The sequence below is a fragment of the Acanthisitta chloris genome, unplaced genomic scaffold (assembly GCF_000695815.1).
Source record: "Acanthisitta chloris isolate BGI_N310 unplaced genomic scaffold, ASM69581v1 scaffold11781, whole genome shotgun sequence".
NCBI classification, from domain to species: Eukaryota; Metazoa; Chordata; class Aves; order Passeriformes; family Acanthisittidae; genus Acanthisitta; species Acanthisitta chloris.
In genome coordinates, this window is record NW_008656552.1 from 1 (window position 1) to 8,122 (window position 8,122).

Here is an 8,122-nt window from a genome sequence, read left to right on the forward strand (position 1 = left end):
GGTGCGGGCCGAGCGCCCCGCGGCGCAGCGCGTTCTTCTCCGCGGCGCCCGAACAAAGGTAGGTTGTTCGACTCCGCGCTCCGGGGGAGGGACAAGTTATTTTTGGAGGGTTGTCTTCCCAGTGCATGACTGGTTGACCTAAAAGGAGAAGGGAGAGAAAGGGGGGGGAAGGAAAAAAAAAAAAAGCAGCCCGAAGCACGGCCCCAGCGGCACAGCGCGGCGGGGCGGGCGAGAGCAGCGCGGCGTAGTTTTATTTTTATGCAACTTAAAGAAGCTGGACCCCTTCCCTTCCCTCCCCCCGGATAATGCCCAGGTCTTTCTAGAAAATTGGCGTGGCTAAAATACTTTAATCTGCGTGCTCGAGTTTATCCTTTTCAATACTGATTTTAATTTTTTCCTCCTTTTTTTTCCTCCTTTTTCCTTCCTTTTTCCCTCCTTTTTTCCTCCTTTTTTCTCTTATTTTTCTCCTTTTTCCCTCCTATTTTTCTCCTTTTTTAATTTTTTTTTTTTGCGTTCGTGATTTTGTGTGCACGTATCTCCCCCTTAGCAGCTCTGAATTCTAAATAAGCTTTTCCAGGCATGAAACGTGAGAGGTATTTTTACACGAGGATTTCAACTTTTCGGTTGACATAATCTGAAGGTACCAACAGCCTTCCACGACTGGCCAAGTGCTTCCGTGCCCTGCGAGGAGTTACCGCATTGCTTAAACCAGCCCTTTATACCATCATTTTTCTTTTTTTTTCTCCTCCTTTTTTAAGCCTGTCTGTTGCTCAGCTTCAGTGGATGCTTTTCTTCTCCTCCAAACTGAAATGCTCTCAGGTCTTGCCTGTGCTCCTCGGTTTGTTTTGAACACGTAGGGGAAAATAATGCAGAGCAGTAAAAAAGAAACAGTGATGCGTCTTCCGTTCAGGGGAGTTGGCAAACCTGTCCACTTCTCTGCTGGGAAGGGCAGGGAGCAGATCCCTAATTCAGTGCAGGAACAGATGAATTCACAGTGCTGCATACGATGGGAATTATGTAACTTAATGTGAAATACGGTTTTGGTTGTAGGAGCGGACGCTGCGCTTGTAGGTATAAATATCAGATCTAGGTAAGTCTGAGGAAGAGCACTTTTTTTTTTCCCCAGCCTGCATTAAGCAGCGTTCTCTTCAATCCCTAATTCTTAGGGGATTTTTTGGAAGGGAAGCAGCTCCTTCCTAAATTGAGTATCATTCAAAAAAATCTTTCAAATACCTGTTGTGTACTTGGTTGCTTAATTGGCTCTCCCTCTTCCTGCCTCTGTGCCTGCCTTCCCCAGCTGTTGTGGGATCTCTAGATGTATTTTTTATTTTTTTTAGGCAGTCCTAGTTCCACAGCAAACCTGGATAGCAAACCTGTTCTTTCCTTCCTTTTATTTTTTTTTTTTTTTTGCTTTATTTTTTCCCCCACAAAATACTAGCCCTTACATATTCGTGGGGATTTCTCTGCCTTTTTATTCATTTGTCTTTTGAACTGTGCAGCCTGACCTGTGCTATTCAGAAACTCTTTTTAAAATAGAAGACCAAGTCAGATAACGTAAATAAAAGTTTGAGGGTACAAAAGTTTGTCCTATAAAACTAGGATTGTTTTTTTTCTTTTTAAAAAAATAGCACATTGCAACTGACTAGTCGTAAACACAAATAAATGTGTTTTGTAAAATCAAAGGGTGTCTTTTTAAACACATTTCTAGTTTTTTGCTTTTTGGGCCATGTAGGGGATGATAGGAATTAGTAGCCTTTAATTAGACGTGGAGATATTCACATTTTACAGGGATTTATGTTAGAACATGGAATGGCGGGTGGCTTGTTTCCTCATTATGAATACTCCCTGCACATAATGAGGTTCATCATTAGTTGATGGAGTGAATTTGCCCTAGCTCTACCTTGAAAGGCACATAATTTACATACTACTTCAGAGCTTAGGCTTTAATGGATTCCTCGATGAATAAAATGAAAAGCTACTTTCTTTAAATTTTTGAACAGTGTTTTGATAATACGGATTTAATAAGACATTCAATTTCCTTGTTAAGTATATTTGAAAGTGCATTCCCAATTTTAGCACAAAAATATACTTCCCCGTGTCGCTTCCTGTAATATTGGGTAGCACATAAGCAAATACATCAGTGTAAACATTTTGGGGGACGTAGAGGGATTATTTTATTCTGTGTGTGTGAGGTGGCACTGGGCTCCCCTGGCCTGGTCTCTTCATGGTTCCTACCAACCCCAAGCCTGGTGGAGCTCACCTGTGCTGTTAAAATGTCACAGAGTAGACTTGTTCTGCTGTTAAAGCTGCTCCTGCCTGAGGAGTGTTTTAACTGTGTATTTGCTGTGTACGTTTGTAGTGATGGATCTATGGAAATGTGTTGCTGGCTGTCAGGCTGACAGAGACAAACCCTCTGGTCCCACCTCCCTATTTATTTTAATGAGATGAGAACAGCAAAAACTTCTCTGGTGCAGTTCCACCTCTGGAACTGCTGCGTAGATATGATTAGATTAGAGTAAATTGAATTGTAGGCTGCCTAATGTGTTATCATGTCATCAGCTTACTCCAGCTCTGGTCTACAGGGTAGAGTTAACGAGACATCCTCTTCTTCTTCTTCTTCTTCTTCTCTCTCCCTCTCCACACGTGGGTAGGGGCCACAGTGCTGTGCATGTCCTGTGCATGGGGCAGGCTGGGCACAGCCAGCATCTCTCCCCACTCACACTTGCTGGCGTGGTGGTAGAGTTGAGAGGCAAAAAAATCCGAAGCGAAGGCTTGTTTTGATTGAATGTTTTATTACCTGAAAACGATGAGCATATATTAACATTAATAGAATAGTCTGTGTCATTCTTTTTTAGGCAATTTACCTCCGCCACAGACCTGTCTGCTTCAAAATCTTTCTCTGTTCTAAAACATATATTTGTTTAGGGAGTTTTCATTGAAGTGTACATGACAATTACAGCTGTTCATTAACAAAATTGGGTATTTGTTTTAAACTTTAACCAATCACTTTGATATGCTAATTATGGTGTAATTTAATTTGAGCCCTGTAATGATGATGCCGTTATTATGGACATAAATGATGCAGTTAAGCTGAGAGTAATCTCATTTGCATACTGTACATGCCAGTAAATTAAGCCCTTTCTTCGACTGCTTCAGCTTTAATTTTCCACTTCTTTTCACACAGCGCCTTTTCAGCCAGTCTCTTATAAGCCCACTTTGTAATAGTGCTGATGACTGTTTGATGTGGAGAGTTGCTGCACCACAATAATGCAAGACACAAGATGTAACATTTAAAGGATTCATTATCTTACTGAGTGTTGCTTTAAGAAGCTGGGATTAACAAGGGTGGAAGTGTCCTCTCTGTTGAGCAGTGTGGGTCTTCCCAGAAACAAATGCAAGCTTTATTTTTTCTCCCCCTTTTTCTTGGTGTACCCTAATAGTGGAAGGGATTCAGTAAGGCCTCACAGTGTTTCTCAGGAATGAACTGAAACACCATCACAGCTCTATAGTACAACATTTGACCTTCTGTGTAGGATATTCTGTGATGCTCCACTGTTGCAGGAAAGTTATTGGGTACATTTTGCAATATTATAGAGATGGGAAATACCAGATTATTTCTAAGGTTGGGTATGTGGGCCCCAGATCCACCTGCAATGCAGAATTGAAGTCTGCATTATTGGGTTGTTTTTTCTATTTAGTTGCCAATTTCATGGCCCCTACATGAGCTGAGCTTTAATATCAGGTTAATTTCAAATTTAACTTTAAAAAAATGTGCCTACTGATACTAGTGAAAAGTTGAGGGTTTTTTTAAGAATCAGAGCTACCAACACCAAGCAAAACCGAGCTGCTGATACTAGTGAAAAGTTCAGGGTTTTTTTAAGAATCAAAGCTACCAACACCAAGCAAAACCGAGCTGCGTAAGTGCTGACTTCAATAGTTAATCTTTTCCAATTTACCATGTTGTCATTGAGCTGAAGTATTCTCATAACACTGTGGCGTACAAAGAAATCATGTGAAATAAACAGGGCTCTTTTTATAGCTGCTTACTATTATGGTTAGATATTTTCATAGTTTAATACCTCTGGAAGTAAACCCCTCTCAAGTTTTTCGCAGCAGTTGGCCTCTCAGAGAGCCATTGTTGTGTGGGTAACCAAGTTAACTAAAGATCATTATTAAAACCTTGCAATCCTTTCCTTACACAGGGTCCCATGACCAAAAATAGCTTGTGCAGTTGCCCACAAACATCCAAGTTAATAACTTCCTGGGTGAACAGTGTAAAAGCTGCTGATTTCCAAAGCAGGCACATCATCCCAGGCTTCACCTCTTTATGGGGCGCAGCCAACAGATGGGAGGATCTGTGCTCACCAACTGTCCAGTGTTTAACGAGACTTCAGGTTTTATGGTTGTTGCCTACACTTGGTTTCAGTTCTGCATTTCTCACATTCCATCTTGTTTTCCAACAGCCATTCCATGGTAGCCTGGACATGCACAAGTGTTGGCTGAGGCCATGCTGCAGTGAAGCGCTGGCTGGTGGCAATTTAACTGCCCTGTTGAATTTGTACCCCCATTTTTGGGTCAAAACCACAGGAATCATTCCCAACAAGCCCACTGCTCTGGCCACCAACTGCACTGACACGTAGGATTTCAGTTCTCCTTGCACACCTCTCCTCTGCATGGCTGGTGCTAGGAAGAGCAGACAAGTGCAAACACAGAGCATGGTGTGGTCTTGGCTCTCACAGAGCCTTTGCTTTTCACCTGTAACACCAGAGCTGAGAAGGTGACATCTGCCAACCAGTTCTTCAGGGTGGACTACAGCAGAGTGCAGTGTCAAATCTTGGGGGCTACTTCTGGAGCAAAACGTGCCCAGAATAGGAAAGGCTTCTCTGAGGCTGTCACTGCAGACATGGGTTTGTGCATGAGCACACACAGCCCAGCAGCCGTTCCCTTGCCCTTTGTGCTCAGAGCCTGCAGCTACTCAGGTTGCTGATGAAACTGGGTACAAGCTGACTCCACCCAGGGCACAAGGAGGGAAAGGGTTTCTCACAGCACAGGACAATGCAGACCGAGCTCTCCCCAGGAACTCCAGAAGGTCAGAAATACTCTAGTATAATGTTGGAAAAATTCAGCCTTTAAAGCTCATGGAAAAAAGAGTTCTTGACTTTGGCTATTTTAGCAGTATCCCCGTGGTTCAACCCTTTGCCTTTCTTCTAAAGATAATGTGTGTGTTGCTCTAGGCTGTCAGAGGCTGAAAAGGAGGTGTTGTGTCTCTGACTTCTGTAGGAGTGAGTATGCTGAGCATCTCTCTCTCGGGTCATGGAAGGATTTCTGACCCAAGCAGACAATGACAGTAGGATGGACTGAGAATTGGGCTAAGGGAGTCTCTCTTGGTGCTCATTAGTGTTTCATGGATGTTATGATGATGCAGTGTGCTGTGCAGAACTTCAGTGTTCATATTCCTGGGAGAGAAAACTACTTCTTCCAAAGTGATTTCAATACCTTGCCCTTAAAGAAGCCGTGTTGTAAGCGTTGTCTTCACAAAGGAGGTTTCAGGCAGAGTTTTTCCTACTCTCTTTGGCTTTCTTTGTCCTAATGAAACACATATCCTTCCTCCCCTCACAGGACCTTTTGAGTTTATTCTGGATAAAGAAATTCATTTATGAAGAAGATTTTCCCTTTATCATCCTCCCTCTTTAATCTGATCCTGGATTGCAATTTTCAGTAAGTTTCTCCTGCCACAATTTCCAACATATGAACCTTTTCAACCCAATCAGGTGGGAAATTAAAAGCAATACCAGTTGTGATGATGTACTGTGCAGCCCTGTTTGAGCGTTTCTGTGTAATTCAGGATTGCTGGGTTTAAAGAAGTTTTTCACTCTGGGTAATGGTAGTTCTCTGCAGAAAGTTATTTTGGGGAGTTTTGAGCTTTGTGGGAGATGGATTTCTCCTTTTCCAGCTTTGTTTACAAACAGCTTTGCTCTTAGCCTTTTCCAGCAAAACAAGTATTTCTTCACAGAAATACTTATGGTTGAGGGCAAAACCACTGAACCTGTCTCTAGAGTTGTAACTACAACAGATTAAAGAATCATTTATCATATGCTAATATTCTTACCCCATCAAAGTCATGGGCATCAAGACATAGAAACAAAAATAGACCTCTGATCTCTATCTCTGTGAAGTTTTTCAGTGCTGAGTCTCTTACTGCTATCCAGAGAAAAAGCTCTAGGAATTTGTGACTGTATTTACCAGTAGCTATGGAGAACAGTTGCCTGTCACTGAAATTACCCCAAGTGCCAAGTTGCTGCCCTTCCAAGTTTGACTGAACCAAGTTGCTTTCCAAGTTTTGGAGTTCCAGTTCCAAGATTCCCTGTTCCCACGCTTGTCAGTTTGTTCCTGTTGTAAATACATCTTTCTGTGGCTGTAGGTGGTGGACAGGTATCTGTGATGAGAAACTTGGGAAGCACCCACAGATGCTTTGCTTTTCCAGCATGAGGGACCCTCCTGTAGCAGTTCCTAATGGCAGGCAGCTGGCTCACCCAGAGAGCATCCTGAAAAGGGTGATGTTTTGGATGTCTGGGTCAGTCTGCCTGTTGCTACTGATCCTGAGTGTACACAAACTAGTACAAGGCAAGTAACTGTTAGGGTTTCTTTAATGTGTAAGCCTCTGGTTCTTTTGGCTGCACATACCTTCTTCCAGAAGCGTTTTTTCCTGTGACTGGAGAATGGGAATGTCTAAACTGTGTGAGTGGACAGAACAATGTGATGGAATCACATGGAACAAACATGTTTTAAGAAGAAGAGAGAAGTCTCTCAAGCAAAGCCAAGTCCAAAAGGACTTGGGATATACCTCACCTTAGCCCCTTCCTTAGCTCCTGTTATCCCTGTACCACTTGGGGTCTGTAGGGATCAGCAGTGCAGGTAGGTTCTTCCCTGTGAGGTCTGCCTGCTTCAGGTCCTTCTTCAGCTCTGGTTCTGTTGAGTTTGTCTTCGTGTTGGCTTCTCCTCCCAATAAAACACTTGCCCTAAGGATGGCCTTTCAAAAGCCTGTGTTCTTTTTTTCCAAAGAACTGGAAATTCTTGAGCTGGGCTGCTTATGTAGCTTCCTGAGACCATCTCTTTGAGGAAGCTGACTGAAACAAATGCTGCTTTCAGGTGCGTGGCCTAAATCAAAAGCAGCTCTGTTTGAGTTCTCTGAAGTTTGTCAGGGTTTTGCCATTATTAACAGCCACATGGCCCCAGGCAGTGGTCCTCTGTTTCACACGGTGGGAGGGCAGTGTCTGCTGGCCCTGTGTTCTTCTGCTGCAGGGATGCTGTGCACAGCCACATGCAAGGAGAGCTTCTTGCTGTGGCTCCAACAACTGCGTGCTTGGTGGCCAAGGCCAGAGCTGTTGGAGATGGGGCAGCCAGTGTTGTCCTCCTTGCACTGGCCTGTGCAAGAGAGCCTGACCTGGAGGCAGACTGCCAGCTGGGGAGCCTCTCCTGTGTCTTTGCAAACTCTTGGACTTTGGGAGGAACAAGGCAGCTATGCATGAAGAGTTTCCTAGACTTCACGCTGAGGTAAGGCTTGCAGTGTGTGATCAGCAAAGCTTAGAGACCCACAGTTCAGGTCTTCCAGCTGTGGGATGTTTTGTGTGTTTGTTGGTATCTCCTTTTGCAAAGGCAAGATCGAGTCAGGGTGGATGTGCTACAGAAGGAAGCTCATTCTTACTATTCTAAGGAATGAGCAGTCTTTCACAGCAAACGGGGGAGCTTTGCGTTGCTTTTACAATGAAACAAATATAAAAAGGAAGAATGAAATGATAATAAGCTAAATTGGTGCCAAATGTATGGGATTCCATGTGTGTGCAGTAAAGGGAAACCCAGCTCCTGTAGTTTTCCCTTGGAAAATGATTCACTCTGTATTTAGAACCCATGTGCAGGATGACCATATAAATGTGGTTAAACGGCATAGGATTCTGATCAAAGGGGCAATTGCAAGCAATAAAATAGGAAATATCATTATTGCTACCATTTCAGATCTTATAGCCAGGGAGAATCGTAGCAGCTAGACTCAGAAAAAAAATCTTAATATGAAAAAAACAAGAAAACCCCTAGATCTCAGCTTCTTGGGCTTTCTAGAAAAAGA